Raw genomic sequence first — 10,846 nt, 5'->3', positions numbered from 1 at the left:
GACACCTGAGGACGCCTGCGTGGGAAAGCGAGGCCACGCCTCCAGGGCCACTCGGGAAAGGACCCTGTTAGATTGGGCGCCACAGCTGAGCCGTGCTCCTCTGGAGATCGTTCAAGGGCAATACTACCCAGCGACTAGTCTTGCCGGTACTGCACCTTTGCAGCCTCTGCTCAATACACTGGATGATAAAGATTAATAGCCTGATGGGGCCAAAGGACAGAACATATGGTTTCTATAGATGGTTCTGCTGCCAACTTGTCTCTAAGAAGTTACATAACAGTTGTAAAAGGCTTCCCTGCCTACTTGAGCTAGGATCTGATGAAATAAAATTATTATTTTAAAGCAAGGCAAGAATTTTTTCTTTCTTTCTTTTTTTTTTTTTTGTCTTTTTAGGTCCACACCTGTGGCATATGGAGGTTCCCAGGCTAGGGATCGAATTGGAGCTGCAGCTGCCCGCCTACGTCACAGCCACAGCGAAGGGACCCAAGCCACATCTGCAACCTACACTACAGCTCATGACAATGCGGGATCCTTAACCCACTGACTGAGGTCTGGGATCAAACCCGTGTCCTCACGGATACTACTCGGATTCGTTCTTGCTGAGCCATGACCGGGCCTCCAAGACAAGAAATATTTAAACAAAAATGTTTTCTCTGTCTGTTTGGGCCTTCTCCACACCCCCCCTTTCTGGTGTGCATTGTTCATCTACATTATTCATTAAGCTGACCTCCCCAATGGCAGAAATACCTGCTCAGCCATAAAGCTCAATTTTTCTTCTTCTAGAGCCAGCCATGTAACTCCTTTGAAGATAGCATTCCTTGCTCAATCCTGTAAATCGTCGTGATTGCCCTCCACTCACCTCGTATGTGCAGACATCTTTGGTGAACTTTATGCACAAATGCCAATGTATCATTTCCCTTAAAGATAGCGACTGGTACAGAACAGACTGAGTCACAAGACCTGGGGAGATACAGGGCTGCAATGAATGGAATTTCTTCGCTTAAATACTTACGACCTTATTAATGTCTCTAGCTATACTCCTTGTATCCTGCCTGTTTTACAAGGTTACTGTTTCTTGCATTACCAAATGGGCGACTGAGCCTCTGATAAAAGTAAGATGACTAGCTGACTTGGAACGAAGGACCAAAGGTACATATAATTCTACCAGATCAATGTTGGTCATAGTGTAACCCTAGATATGGAAAGAAGCAACAAGAAGGAACCATTTCCTGGATCCTAACAGACTGGTATGACAGGTGGTCCTGAGGCTTTGGGCTACTGTTAGCAGGGCTTAGTCCTATAAGAGCACATGGAGGGTCCTAGCAAGGAAATCCTCCCCTGACCTGGGAATGAGCATTTCTAGTGGTGTGGGCCAAGTGGGTCATGAAATGCTTCCCAAATCTTGGTCAAAAGTAAGATCAAAATGGGGGGGGTGTTGTAAAACAAAAAATGTTGCCCAGCATGCAGTTCTACAAGAATTAAGTCATTAGCCACTGCAGTCACTGACCTAAAACACACCTGAAGATGATTTCAGGGTTAAGATCAGTGTGAAGCATTTTGTGCTCTGGGAAAACTGGCAGAACTAGCCCTCGGACAGATATTTTCAGGAGAAAATTTGATGAATCCAGTTTCTTGCATTTTCCCATACTTGGAAAAGCAGTAAAACCATTAACTAAGATATGTGTCCCCTTGTGAATAGCAGTAACCTTATACCAAGATAGGTGCTTGACTGCACATCCGCTTTCTCGAAAATCACACTGTACTGGCCTTCCTCTCCCTTTACCTTTTGAGAACAGTGCTCACAGCTCTGAGAGGCTGTCTCCCAGGTTTTGAGCCTCAGGTTGGCTCAGATAAAAATTTGCCGTATCTTTATTTTTATTTATTTATTTATTTATTGCTTTTTAGGGCCACACCTGCAGCATATGGAGGTTCCCAGGCTAGGGGTTGAATCGGAGCTACAGCTGCTGGCCTACACCACAGCCAGAGCAACGTGGGATCCGAGCTGTGTCTGCAACCTACACCACGGCTCACGGCAATGCCAGATCTTTAACCCACTGAGCGAGGCCAGGAACTGAACCCTCAACCTCATGGTTCCTAGTCGGATTCGTTTCTGCTGCGCCAGAAACGATATGGACCTCCTTCCATATCTTTCTTAGGTTGACCGTTGATTAATTTTTTCATCCTTATAAAATAAGTCATGGAGATATAATGACAGCATATTTGAATATTACTAAGAGAGTAGATCTTAAAAGTTGTCATCACAAGGAATTCCCATCGTGGCTCAGTGGTTAACGAATGACCTAGAATAGAAAAATCACACATATTGGCCATAGAAGTCACGGAGTATCTGAGTGTTTTTGATGTGCTAGGACCCATGCTGTTTGAAGAATCATGGCTAGGGGCTATTTTGACTCTGGAACCACATAAATGTTTTCCATAAGCATAACACAAGATGGAATACAAATGGAGACAAAAATGCAACAAACGAATCTAACCATATACCAAGCTGTTGGTCTAAACCCACAGGGAACAACCTGAACCAAGTCAGAAAAAAAGAACAGGCAAAAAAAAACAACCCTTGGGAGTTTCCATCGTGGCACAGCAGAAGTGAATCAGACTAGGAACCATGAGGTTGTGGGTTCCATCCCTGGGCTCACTTAGTGGGTTAAGGATCCAGTGTTGCCATGAGCTGTGGTGTAGGTCGAAGATACGGCTCAGATCCCAGGTTGCTGTGGCTGTGGTGTAGGTCAGCAGCTACAGCTCCGATTAGACCCCTAGCCTGGGAACCTCCATACGCCGTGGGTGCAGCCCTAAAAAGCAAAAAACAAAACAAACAAAAAAACAAAAAAAAAACCTTATATTGTTTTCAGTTATCAGTCTCATCATTATTGGAGACTACACACCCACACACGTAAAGTAAATATATATATATAATTATATTGTCATTAGGAACCAAGATTTTCAATGTGAAACAAAAGAGACGCAAATATAAAATGAAAGCAAAAGAGGTTTGACAGTCCTGATTGGGAATTAGAAGAAACAGTATGACCTCATGAGTATTTTCCCCTTGAAAAATATACATCGTAACTCCCTCCACTAGAAAGACCTAGAAGCAAAGAGCCGCCCAATAGCAATTTCTCTGAAAAGTGGTAAAGGGAAAGAAAGAAATGAGGATCTGGAGTTCCTGCTGTGGCGCAAATGGATGTGTCTTGCGAGCACCGGGACGCAAGTTCGATCCCTGGCCCAGCACACTGGGTTAAGGATCCCATGTTGCCACAGCTGCAGCGTAGGTCACAACTATATGGCTGTGATCTGATTCCTGGCCTGGGAACTCCATATGCCACGGGGGTGGGGGTGGGGGTAGGAATTGAGGATTTAATCCTCCCTTTCCTGTATAGACTGAATCTCAAGGTAAACCGACAGAGATACAGCTTGGATCTGCTGTGGCTGCGAGTGTGGCGCAGGCCTGCAGCTGTAGCTTCAATTTGATCCTAGCTTAGGAACTTCCCTCTGTCGAGGGTGTGGTCCTAAAAAAGCAAATAAATAAACAAACAAAGAAAAATAAGAAAAGTTTCTACGAATAAATAAAGAAGAAATCCTAGAGTTTAAACATCCCTATCTTGCAGTCCCCAAAGAGATTACGGATCTAGTCATTGGGGAACTTTATAATGTGAGATCACATTGAGAACATCTGGTCAAACAGCAGCCCACACTCCTGCCCCAATAAGAACCCAGGTGCCCACCCCCCACCTGGGGAAAGTTCTTGCTACCAAATCACACCGGAATCCCATCAAGCCTTCGGGCTTCCTACCAGCTGAAAGGATGCAATCTGTAAAATCAAAAAAAATGCAAATAAGCATTACAAAAGGGATGGCCTAGTGTCCTTCATAAGCAAATGGCAAGAGTAAAAACAAGATTAAAAAAAAGAGGATGCAGGAATTGTCACTTGTTAAGAGACTTAGAGACTTAGCCAAATGCAACTTGTGGATACTGGCTGGGTCCCGAGCAAAGTTAAAAAAAAAATTATCAGATAACTTGGACAATTTCAACACTGACTGGCTGTTTAATGATACTAAAGAATTGTTTAGGTGTGCAAATGCTATTCAAGGAAATTTATAAAGAGTCCTTATAGACACATTCTCAAGTTTTTGTGGTTGAGTTACGATGCCTGGAGGTAGCTTTAAAACAACCCAGGGACAGAGGTGGCGGCATTGGGGGTCCTTTGTAGGAGGCATACAGAGGAAACAAGATGGAGGAGGAGCTGATAATTGTTTAAACTGGTGGGGCCTGAATAGGAGGTTCCTTGTACTCTTCTCTCTACGCCTGTGGACATTTGGAAATTTGAAAATGATAGAGGCCAGACATCAAGGATTGCATACAAAACAATTATCTTATTTGTCTTAAGGAAATCCACATTTCACCTTTTGGTATTTGCTACAGTGCACTCAGGCTACAGTAGGACTTGCACACAGTTATGGGTACTCATTCATTCTTTTCACAGTACGTATCGAACACCTGTAAACCAGACACTGGAGCTGTAGGTGTCAGGGACATAATGTCTGTCATGCAGTGTCAGGTCTGGGGGAAGAGGACAGATAGGAAATGGGTAAATTCAATATATACTTATACAGATAATGAATACATTTCTTATTTTTTGTCCTTTTTTTTTTTAGGGCCACATCTGCAGCATATGGAAGTTCCCAGGCTAGGATTTGAATCGGACCAGCAGCTGCCAGCCTACACCACAGCCACAGCAACACAGGATCCGAGCCGAGTCTTCCACCTACTCTGTAGCTCACAGGATGCTGGATCCCTTAATGCACGGAGCAAGGCCAGGGATTGAACCCATATCCTCATGGATCCTATTTGGATTTGTTATCCCTGAGCCACAGTGGGAACTCCCAATACATTTCCATTGTAAAGGGTGTTATGGCAGGCTGAGGGGCTGGACATGATCAGGAGAGGCTGAGGAAGAGCCTTTCCGATGCCATTTGCTAGCTGAGGCAGCAAGAGGGCATCCCCGGTGCAGTCCGAGCTCAAAGATGCTTTTGAGAAACAGAAACAAGATTGGCGGTAGATCATGCTCGTCCTTTTAGACTCACTGAGGATTCGGACAGTTGTCCTAAGTCCAATAAGAAGCCGAAAAAGGACTTTCACATTAGCTTTGCATTTCGTACATAATGGAAGATAAGACGTACTTGCTCCTAACAAGATCCCATGGGAAATTCACTGAAAGAGGCACCATGTGCTTTTTACGGAAGCAGAGGTTTCCCACAGACTGGTAAGATGTGTGAGTAACGGTGGGTACGACCATCGACCATCTCTATCAGCCAATGCAGAAATGCAAAAAAAAAAAGGATTCCAAACTCTTCCCTATCGAAATGCGGGTGTGCTCACGTTGAAGAAAATCTAAGCATGGAGTGCTCGTCAGGCACGCTACTGCTTCTGACCTATTTTGTGTGGCCTGACCAGAGCAGGGGGCAAAGCTTTCCTTCCCCCCGAGGTTGCAATCACCCTGGGCTGGCTTTCACTAGACCATAGATTGCATCGCATCGCACGTTCTTCTAAGTCTGGCCTTATCCTTCCAGCATGCAGATCACGGTTGAGGAGCGTGGCCTGAAATGACTGTCAGTCGTTTTCTGCGGCTGATCCCCCAACAGAAGCAGCCTTGGGAAACCTAAGAACCGGCTGGTAGACGGGGAGCACAGTGTCTGGACTCCGGAATCCGTCCATCTGGTCTCTAATCCTCTTGGCTCGACCACTGACTAGCTGTGTGACCTGGGGCAAGTTGCCTAACCTCTCAGTGCCTGGCCTGCCACATCGTTCAAAGAAGTGGAGTCACAATATTCATCTCATCAGGCTGTTATACAGCTTATACGGGTTAACATTTGTCAAGTACGCAGAACAGTACCTGACCCATAACAAGCCCTATTCTAGAATTCGCTTCATGTGCAAATCTTTTAACCACCTGGTGCCTCACTCTTCTCATTAGTAAAGCAACTTTCAGAAACTTCTGTCTTCTAGATGCTCTTGGAGAATGAGTCAGTTGGGGGAGTTCCCTTCGTGGCTCAGGGGTTAACGAATCCGACTAGAAACCATGAGGTTGCGGATGCCATCCCTGGCCTTGCTCAGCGAGTTAAGGATCTGGCATTGCTGTGAGCTGTGGTGTAGGTCACAGACGCGGCTCAGATCTGGGGTTGCTGTGGCTGTGGTGTAGGCCTTCGGCTACAGCTCCGATTAGACCCCTAGCCTGGGAACCTCCATGTGCGGCAGGAGCGGCCCTAGAAAAGGCCAAAAGACAAAAAAAAAAAAAAGAGAGAGAGAGAGAATGAGTCAGTTGGGTACTTGGTAGATTTAAGGGGTGACTGCTATGTGTACAGTCAACAGTTAACTACTATGTGGGGGCCACCAACGAGTGCTACTACATAACCAGAAAGAACGTCGGCCAGTGCAGTACTTAGCCAAAGGTCATTAATAAAACAACCTGGCCAAAGGCAGATGCCCAGTGCTCAGTGGCCTTTAAACTTGTCCTGCAGCTTGAGGCGTCTCTCTGTGTCAAGTTCTCCACTCACAAAAATCTGCCAGGCCTCGCCAACTGTCTGCACAATGGGCTTAGCCATCAATAAAATCTGCCAATCTTAAGAAGCCGCCAGCCTTTAAGAAACTAAAATCAAAATTTACCACACACAAGGGAGGGGTGAATAGGGACTTAACCAAATAACTATAACAGGATTCTTTCATAAAGTATTTCCTCATCATTTTATAAATAGCATTTTTCTTATTACAAAAGAACTATGTTCCATGTAGAAATTCTCAAAACTAAAGATAAAGCACAAATTTAAAAATAAGAATATTCTACAACCATACAGGCCACACCAACCCCCGTTAATATTGCTACAACACCTTCCAGCAATATACTTTTGCTCAACATTATTTTTTTTGTCTTTCGTCATTTAAGGGCCTCACCCACAGCAGGCATATGGAGGTTCCCAGGCCAGGGGTTGAATCAGAGCTGTAGTTGCCAGCCTACACCACAGCCACCGCAACACCAGATCCAAGCCACGTCTGTGACCTACACCACAACTCATGGCGACACCAGATCCCTAACCCACTGAGCGAGACCTGGGATCGAGCCTGCAACCTCATGGTTCCTAGTTGGATTTGTTTCCACTGCACCATGACGGGAACGCCCAAACTTTTTTTTTTTTTTTTTTTTTTGCTTTTTAAGGCCTCTCCCACAGCACATGGAGGTTCTCAGGCAAGGGGTCGAATTGGAGCTACAGCTGCCAGCCTACACCACAGCCACAGCAACCCCAGATCTGAGCCGCGTCTGTGACCTACACCACAGCTCATGGCAATGCCAGATCCTTAACTCGCTGAGTGAGGCCAGGGATTGAACCTGCAACCTCATGGTTCCTGGTTGGATTCGTTTCTGCTGCGCCACAGCAGGAACTCCTACTTTGGCTAAAAACTGTTTAAAAATCATAGAAATGAGGTTAGAAGGTACCTAATAGTTTGTAACCCTTTCCCATGGGGGAGTAAATATTTTTGACGATCTAATTTTTAACTCCTAATACTCCACTGTAGGTATATTTTATTCCACCAAGCCCTATAGTTGCACAATTAGTTTTCTGTTTTCACAATCATAAACCATGCCTGAGCATATTCACAGGTGATCCTTGTCCAAATGATTATTATTACTTAGTATAAATTTGTCAAGGTGAAATTGTGGGGTTCAACACTAGGCAAACATTTCATAATGCTACTTTTTCCCTTAGGAGGTGTTAAATCCATTTTTAGAAATCCACCTGGGGCCCAAAGAGAACATTATACCTATAAAAAAAAAAAATTTCTAGGAGTTCCCCATCGTGGCTCAGTGTTAGGGAATCTGTCTAGCATCTATGAGGATGCGGCTTCCATCCCTGGTCCCGCTCAGTGGGTTGAGGATCCGGCGTTGCGGTGAGCTGTGGCGTAGGTGGCAGACACGGCTTGGATCCCGTGTGGCTGTGGCTGTGGTGTAGGCCTACGGCTACAGCTCCAATTCAACCCCTAACCTGGGAACCTCCATATGCCGTGGGTGCAGGCCTGCAAAGACAAAAAAAAAAAAAAAAGGATTTATAGATATTTAAATATTTTGTTGAATCTAAAGGTAGTGGTAGTGGCAGAGGGGCTAAAAAGAGAGGTTGAACAAAAAGTGAATGCTGCTTCCCCGGCACGCTGACAGACAACACAGCGCATGCGTACCCTCGCCTCCCAGCTGCATCTTCTGGACCGAGAACTGAACCTCTGCTTCTGCGAGCATCCTGAGAGGAGAGGAGCATTCTTTAGTCTCGCCTCTTTCACCTTTGCTCCTCCCATCCTGGTGATTCTCAACGGGAGGCTGGCTTTCCCCTAAGGCTCACAATGGGCATTTCTGCAGGGGGCGGGGGGGGGGGGGTTGTTGTCACGACGACGATGGGGGAGTAACCTTGACCTTAGATGCATGACGTCCTGTGCAATGGAAACATTTTCTATTTCTCAAGCGACTTTCAAATATTCCTCTGAATATTCATGTAGGTGAAAAACCTGCATCTAAAACCTGAATATAGTATCTGGACCTAGCTTCTAAGTCCATTCTACAGAGAAATAAAACATAGCTTTTGAGTGAATTTTCCAGGAACACAAAAGGTATTTTACTAAGTAAATGAAGGAAAGACTGTGTTAATAATTCGTTTTGTTCCAGGCTTTTCCAAGACTTGTTTACCACTGCAGAAAAATCTATCGCCAGTGGCAATGCTGCTAGTGGTATTTGGGTCACTGATTTTACACCCCGGTTCAGTCTATACCCGTGTCTGCCATAGTCACAGTGACTCCACGTTCAGTTGCAAACATCCAACCACTTCATTGTGGTTCTAGTGTAGTTGCCCAGGCATATATAATAGTTTATAATATATTACTTCGGTTTCATTTCTGTTATATTAAAAGCTTTAAAAAGTCTAAAAATGATGTGTAGTTAGGTAATATATATGAATTGCATTTCAAGACTACAGAGGGTATTTAAAAATATTTGTTATAGGAGTTCCCATCGTGGCTCAGTGGGTTAAGACCCCGACTAGTATCCATGAGGACGCGGGCTCCATCCCTGGCCTCACTCACTGGGTTAAGGATTCCTTGCCCCGTGAGTTGTGGTGTAGCTTAGAAGCTGCTTGGGTTTCTGCTGTGGCTGCTGGCCCCCTACTGCTCCGATTTAACTCCTAGGCTCGGGAACTTCCATATGCCGCAGGTGAGGCCCTAAAAAGAGAGAGACAGGAAAAAAAAAAAAAAATGTTATAAAAAGCTGGCGTTTGGCAGTGATAGGATTAAGAGCAACGTGCTAGCGACCCCTACTGGCGTACCGGAGCACTGCCTCACTCAGCCGGCGTAACAAGTTTCAAATGTGTTAAGAAAGCGACGCCTTTCAACCCCAGACTCAAAAACCACAAAACTCCCTAAGTTGTCCTTAGTCATCTCTCCCAGTTATAGTCATCTGGATTCCCCCCAGATCACACACCTATTACTCTCCGAACAGAGCATCTCTTAGCGTGCTCTTTGGCTGCACAGAGACGAGGAAAGCGAAAGCGGAATGGAGATGGCGGGGTGTGCGCGGCGCGGGGTGGGGATGGGGGTGGGGGGTCAATGGAGGGCAGGGGAAAGCACGCCAGCACCTTGTATCTATTCATTCCTAGAAAACTGAAGCAAAGACAGGGTTCGTGTCACATCCCCCTCCCCTTTTTTTTCCCTGTCTTACCTGCTGGTGTCTCCTAGCTTTTTTCCTCCGTCCAACTTGTACCTTCGACCCAGGCTTTTCCGTGCAGTGGTTCTCCGACTTAGCGCGCAGCAGCCTCCTGCGAGGGCTCGTGGCGATGGGCTGGGCGGTTCGGGTTGCACAGCCGGGAGGTCTGGGCGGGGCCGGCGCTGCAGCTCACACTCGCTCCCAGGTGAAGCCGATGCGGCTTGTTTGGGAACCCGCTCAAAGTCCGCTTTAAATCCTTTTCTGGGCGCACGTATTTAGCAGTCTCATGTTAGGAGACCGCGATGCTTTGCGAAGTTTTCAAAGTGCCCCGATTTTAAGGAATTTTGCGCTTTTCTAAGGCAACAGGGCACCGGTGCAGGGCCACCTGCTGGAAGGGTCCCCGTGAAGCCTCTCCTGGAGGAGGTGGGCGCAATCTGCCGCGCTTGCTTGCCCGGGAAGGAAATTTTTCCCCACATAGGCCTCCGCGCCTTGAATAAACTATTTCACTGGGAAAAGCTCTTTGCTCGTTTTGGCAGCTTTGAGGCCTCTGCTCTAAAAGCACAGTGTCTTTTGGCAGCCTACGAAGGTGTCTTTTTAGAGAGAACGACTTGCGTCTCCCAGGGCCAGAGTACTTTTTTATTCGTCATTGCACTTGGACTTGTCCCTTGCAATCATTTTCAAAATGACAGCCCTCTTGGAATTTCTCAAAAGTGAATGAATAAGAGAGAAAGAAAAGAAAAAAGTGGAGGGAAGGAAGACAATAAGAAAAAAGGAATGGGGAACGCCTGGATTGGGAGGTCTGGCTAGAAAGGGGAGAAAGCAGTGATTTTTCCGGAGAGAATATTGGAAAGAGGGACAAGTGAGAGGAGTTGGAAAAAGCCTGGGAAGCTTCCCTTCCCCCTGGGGGCCGGGTGTCCTTCGCCAAAGTGCTGGGCACGCGGCTCACCTGGCAGCGCCGTGAGCTCTGCAGCCGAGCTTGCAGGTGCGGCAGCCACAGGCTGGCCTCAGGGGCGCCACCTCCTGGCGCACAGCAGAAGCCGCGATCTGTCACCGCTGAGCCCGGCTGCTTTTTTTTTTTTTTTTTTTTTTTACCTT

The sequence above is a fragment of the Phacochoerus africanus genome, chromosome X (assembly GCF_016906955.1).
Source record: "Phacochoerus africanus isolate WHEZ1 chromosome X, ROS_Pafr_v1, whole genome shotgun sequence".
NCBI classification, from domain to species: Eukaryota; Metazoa; Chordata; class Mammalia; order Artiodactyla; family Suidae; genus Phacochoerus; species Phacochoerus africanus.
This window is presented reverse-complemented; position numbering follows the sequence as displayed.